The sequence below is a fragment of the Archocentrus centrarchus genome, chromosome 24 (genome assembly GCF_007364275.1).
Source record: "Archocentrus centrarchus isolate MPI-CPG fArcCen1 chromosome 24, fArcCen1, whole genome shotgun sequence".
Taxonomy (NCBI): domain Eukaryota; kingdom Metazoa; phylum Chordata; class Actinopteri; order Cichliformes; family Cichlidae; genus Archocentrus; species Archocentrus centrarchus.
This window is the reverse complement of record NC_044369.1, coordinates 35294373-35301011: the sequence shown is the minus strand read 5'-3', so window position 1 is coordinate 35301011 and position 6639 is coordinate 35294373.

Genomic DNA, 6639 nt, shown 5'->3' with positions numbered 1-6639 from the left:
GATTCGACATAAAGCTGCCTTCTTACACTTACAATAACAAAACAGGGTTCCTTCATGTTGTTACTAATCTGAGCTGTTTACCTGTCTCAGGTGGATGTTATCACCCTGACATCAAGTTTTACTTCTCTTTGCAGCTTGATTGATTTGCTCGTTTCATTTTACTCTCTCAGCTTTCAGTTTCTGATTTCTTGATTACTTTCTTTTTCTCCAAAGTAGAAGAAAAACTGTAAAATGTACTCTGATTACTTCTTCTGATTGTTGTTCAATTAACAGACTGAACTGAAATTTCTTCTTGTGTTTGTACTGATGACAGAACAAAAAAAGGCTTTTTCGATCTGTAACTACACACCAGAAAATAATCACGACATGATTTAGAACGATGTTTTTCTCGACTGGTTTGGTTGGTTTGTTTCCTGTAGATTAGAAATGATTTTGCTTTAAATTCACGTGAATCTGCTGATGGGAACCCGCCTGCTGCCTCGGGCCGCTCATGATTAACGTTGGTGTGCACGTTGTGGAGCGACTTCATTCCTGTGGGTAAAACTGACGGTGCCTCATTTAAACAGAATTGCTCGCGTGGGCAATGACAACCGGCCACGTGCGGATTCAGTCCCTGAGTAAACGTAAATCCAGAAACAGACAGTGGTTCTTGTATAGAGGTTTCTGGGCTGCCTGAGCACACAAAGCACTTTGGAAAATCAAAATTCCATCTGATAATGTTTGTGAGGCCGGAAGATGACCTGAGGCAGTTTTGGTGAACAGTGGACAAAATATGAGACCTGTGAAAACTTTTGAAGATTTCCAGAAAATCCAATACGGCAGAAAATGACAATGCAGGGTGGGTGGAACTCGGCTAGATCTGAGGACCAACAGGATCTCCATTTAGAAAAAAAAACAATCACATGGGTCACAGGTTACAGTCCCAAATGCACGTCCAACTTTGCACCAGTGGTGGTGCCACAGAGCCCAAGGTAGTGACACAGAACTCTGAAAATGATACGGAGACTGTCCCGAGGAAGTGCACCAAATTTCATAACCACTGACCAGGCGGTTCTCGGGGCTGCCGTAGACTCCCACTGGACAGGAACAGAGCTGATGATGAGTAATAATAATAAGAACACCTAGAATCAGAGTGGGCGCCCACAGCCTCACTCCTCAATGATAACAGTACTAGTAAAACCAGTAAAAACCACACAGCACAGACAAATGGATATAAATTAAACAAATGGATGTAAATTAAAAAAAAAAGATGTGAGAAGACCAACAGTAACAGTAAGAAAGCACGAACTCATTACTTAAAGAATGAGACCTTAAAAAGCCAAATGTCTGGCTGCAGACACAGAGACTGGACCCCGGAATGTGAGGACATCTAACCATGAGGAGGAAGCAGCCTGACAGGAACACTTATAGTAAGCATGATCTGAATGTGGATCACATCCCTCCTAATGATCCATCCACACGATGATGGGTCCTCACGGCAAAGCTGCCTGAGAACGGACAAACTAACAAAGAAAAGAGGAAAGCTGAAGGGATGAAATGAAGCTGAGGACGTGTGTGCGGACGGCAGCGTTAACCGTGTGTTACCTCTGTTTCCAGAGAACATGGTTCTGATGTTTGAATCCAGCAGCAGAGGTCCTGGAGAGGAAACCTGTTTTTTTCTGCAGCACATCGTGATCCTCAGAGCGGAGTCAGGAGGCTGGAAGCCTGTGAGCTACAGCTGATCTTCTCTGGAAAACTGATTCTGGTTTTTGTTTTTACACCAGGAAGTGTGGTTTGATTAGAAGCTCCACGCTGACAGCAGCTCCACATCCAAGCTGGTGAGAGTCGGACATTTGGGAACCGTCATGAAACAGATTTCACTCAGCTGAACAGTTTGAAGGCTGCTTGTCACTGGTTCAAGGTTATGTGATTGAAGGTTATGTATTTGAGGATATACGGTGGAGGATTATATGTGTACCAAGCTTTACATGTGAATGAGTTTTATTGTTGTATTTATTCATTAAAACGGTAAACGATGTGATGATGAGTCGTTTCTGGTTCTTTGTGCTGTTTTCATGTCTTTCAAATTCAAACACCAAAACTAAATGTGTGGAGGGGGTCTGAGAATGATGTGGATCTGGATTCAGTGGAGCAGCTGTGGACCTGTTCACAGCCTGCTGTGTCTCATTAAGGCTGTTGGAGCCGTGAGATGGTCATCAGAAGAGGAGACATCATGTGACTGAAGTCATCAGGACTGCAGGTCTGCTCCTGCTTGAAAACTTTGTTCCTCTCAATGTTTAGACAACGAACACAGTGAGAGGTGCCAGGGTGGCTCAGGGCTTGAGGAGGTGACCATGTATGCCGTGCGACAGTGTGGACGGTGCAGGTTCAAATCCTGACCTGTTGCTATTTACTGCGTGTCTTCCCTGTCGCTCTCTCTACTGCAAAACTATGAAAAGGCCAAAAAAATAAAACAGTGTGGGTACTGGAAAGCTGAACAAGTGGTGCAACATGAGGCCATAAGCAACCTTAACACTGCAGTGTCACTGTGCTTGATGCATGCCACATGCAGAAAACAGGAGAAAGGTGGTCTTGGAGAAGTTCTCAGATGATGCTGCAGTTGTGTGGTGTATTAGGAATGAGCAGGAGGGGAGTACAGATGGAGCTCTTTATGAAAGAGTGTAGGGTCAACCATCTGCAGCTGAATACTACCAATGCCAAGGAGTTGGTGGTGGACTTCTGGAGAGCCAGGCCCACTATGCTAGCTGTTAACATGGAGTAGGTCAGGGGTTACAAGTACCTAGGGCTGCAACTGGAAAATAAACTGGACTGGTCAGCTAATTAAGTGTGCAGTTTACAGGAAGGGCGGAGCAGGATGTACCGAGGTCATTCAACATCTGCTCCTCCTGCTGATGTTCTTCTCATGGTCCTGAGTCAGTTTCCCCAGTGATTTGAGTTTTTTGTATTTTCAGGTTTATTTAATTATTCTTTGTAAGGTTTGTTTAATGTTCGTTTTTACATCCTGTATCTTTAGTGTGATTAGTTTTGTTCCCAGTTGCTTTAGTCTTATTCCTCTCTCTGTTTTCCTTCCTCTTCTGCTAAATTTGTGTGTCTGTGTTTTCCAGCTATTCAGTGTGTGTGCTTCATTCATTCATTCATTCATGATGAATTTGTGGGTGATGGTAACAGAGGTCTATCAATGTCAAATACCAGTCAATGTTTTAGTCAGTGTTTAAATATATCCAAATAAACTGGTGATCTATTAAGATATATTTTTCCGCTGTGCTGGGACTCAGTTTCTCTTTTTGTAAAATAACCTCTGTGGATTTTGAGGAAACTCTTCCACACGGTGCTGAGGAGGCAGGGCTGAACAAGTACCCCCACAGCATCCTGTCCAGGCTGGATACATGTAGCTCTGCCTCTCCAAGTACTGAAGGGGATCCTGCTGATGTTCGGTTCTGCCAAGTATCTGTGCACTTCAGCTGTGGCATCAGTGGTGAGACTGTGAGTTCTGGACTCCATGAAGTCCATGGAGTCTAAATGACTCCGTTTGCTCCTGAGAAGCAAAATTCAGTTCACTTCAATTCATGTAGCACCAGTCACAACAAACCGTCACCTGAAGGTAAAGACCCTACAGTAATTGCAGAGAAAACCCAACAGTTAAAACGACCCCCTATGAGCAGCACTTGGTGACAGTGGGAAGGAAAAACTCCCTTTTAACCTCCAGCAGAACCAGGCTCAGGGAGGGGCAGTCATCTGCTGTGAGGGGAGAGAGAGAGGACAAAAGACATGCTGTGCATCATGGGAACCCCCCCAGCAGCCTAGGTCTATAGCAGCATAACTAAGGGAGGGTTCAGGGTCACCTGATCCAGCCCTAACTATAAGCTTTATCGTAAAGGAAAGTTTTAAGCCTAATCTTGAAAATAGAGAGGGTGTCTGTCTCCTGAATCCAAGCTGGAAGCTGGTTCCACAGAAGAGGCGCCTGAAAGCTGAAGGCTCTGCCTCCCATTCTACTCTTAAGTATCCTAGGAACCACAAATAAGCCAGCAGTCTGAGAGAGAAGTGCTCTGTTGGGGTGATATGGTACTATGAGGTCTTTGAGATAAGATGGTGCCTGATTATTCAAGACCTTGTAGGTGAGGAGAAGGATTTTAAATTCTATTCTAGATTTAACAGGGAGCCAATGAAGAGAAGCCAATATGGGAGAAATCTGCTCTCTCTTTCTAGTCCCTGTCAGTACTCTAGCTGCAGCATTTTGGATCAGCTGAAGGCTTTTCAGAAAGCTTTTAGGACAGCCTGATAATAATGAATTACAATAATCCAGCCTAGAAGTAATAAATGCATGAATGAGCTTTTCAGCATCACTCTGAGAAAGGATGTTTCTAATTTTAGAAATATTGCACAAATTTGCGCATTACAGCAGCTCAGCACAGAGAAAAAAATGAAAAGGATGAGTAAGAACAAATAAACTAAAACTAAAATAGAATAGAATAAAATAAAATAAAATAGAAAAAGCCCCAACTGGTAGAGGGCTGCAGTGATAGTTGACTTTGTGGAACTTTCCCCCATCTCCCTACTGCATCTCTGGAGCTCAGCCACAGTGATCTTTGTGTTCCTCTTTACCTCTCTCACCAAGGCTCTTCTCCCACGATTGCTCAGTTTGGCTGGACGGCCAGGAAGAGTTCTGGTCGTCCCAAACTTCTTCCATTTAAGGATTATGGAGGCCACTGTGCTCTTAGGGATGTTGAGTGCTGCAGAAATTCTTTTGTAACCTTGGTCAGATCTGTGCCACAGTTCTGTCTCTGAGCTCCTTGGGCAGTTCCTTCGACCTCATGATTCTCATTTGGGGGGTGGGGTGGCTGTAGCTCAGTAGGTAGAGCAGGTCACCTACTGATTGGAAGGTCAGTGGTTCAATTCCTGGCTACTGCAGGCTGCGTGCCAATGTATCCTTGGGCAAGATACTTAACCCCAAGTTGCTCTCCGACCGTTCTGTCGGAGTATGAATGTGAGTGAATGTTAGACGATTAAAGCACTTAGCTTAATTAATTAATCATGGAAGTGCTTGTATGAATGCGTGTGCATGGGGTAAATGTGAACGTGTTGTGTAAGCGCTTTGAGTGCTCATATCTGAGTAGAAAAGCGCTATATAAGAGCTAGTCCATTTACCATTTGCTCTGACATGCTCTGTGAGCTGTGAGGTCTTATATAGACAGGTGTGTGCCTTTCCTAATCAAGTCCAATCAGTTTAATTGGACTTGATTAGGAGCTGGACACTGCTGGAATCCAATGAAGGAGTAGAACCATCTCAAGGAGGATCAGAAGAAATGGACAGCATGTGAGTTAAATATGAGTGTCACAGCAAAGGGTCTGAGGGTCTATGTGATATTTCAGTTTTAATTTTTTAATAAATTTGAAAAAAAAAATTCTGTCAAGGTGGGGTGCTGAGTGTACATGATGTACATTAATGAGAAATAAAATGAACTTTTTTGATTTTAACAAATGGCTGCAATGAAACAAAGAGTGAAAACTTTAAAGAGGTCTGAATACTTTCTGTACCCAATGTATAATGTAAATAGAATTGGTCCTAGCACAGAACCCTGTGGAACTCCATAATTAACCTTAGTGTGTGAAGAAGACTCCCCATTTACATGAACAAATTGGAGTCTATTAGATAAATATGATTCAAAACACTGCAGTGCAGTACCTTTAATACCTATAGTATGCTCTAATCTCTGTAATAAAACAAGAACAGGACAAGAACAGAGATGAGTCCACTGTCAGAGGCAAAAATGGGTAGTATAAATGAGGTTAAAACTACAAAATTTACTTCAAACTAAATCATAAATACTGACCAGGCATTTCAGCTACAGTATCTTGTGAAGAAGCCAAGTGATTTACATCTTGGGTCTAGCGTTGTTGCCAGTGACATAATACTCATGCTTTGGACTTTGTGGAGATTTTCCATTTGACTGAGTAAATTTCTAATAGCAGTTCTACAGAAATTTGGATTTGGTTCATCCTTGATAAACTGGATCAGAACACTGTACAGCTCTCCAAATGCACGTGTTAGGACAAATGATCTTATTTCCCAAAGCTTCAGTCTGCAGAGAGGCAACAGGCAGGGCTGCCCACTCTCTCCCTTGCCTTTTATCATCTTTATTGAGCCACTGGCAGCAGCAATCTGTCAAAATATAGATTTCAAAGAAATTCAAACTGAAAATAAAGACTATATGATAAGCTTATATGCTGATGATGTATTACTTTTCCTTGGGAACTCACAAACCACTCTTCTAAAGACATTCACACTGATAGATAAGTTCTCATCTACATCAGATTACTCCATCAACTGGAGCAAATCAAAAGTTTTGCCTCTGAATTGTAATTTTCAGAACACCTCCACAGCCCCACTGCAGTCAGGCAACATTAGATATTCAAATATAATTTTTTCTGCCAGGCTGTCAGACTTGGTGCGGTTTAATCACATTCCTCTACTAAAAACAATACCTCAGGCATTGGTCATCTCAGACATCTCAGACATTGGTCTACTAATTGTCTATATCTCTCATGGGGAGGGTTGCCACAATTAAAATGATGATTCTGCCTCAAATCAATTATTCAAGCAATTATCTGTTCTCACTGATTCCTAGCATCTCATCAATC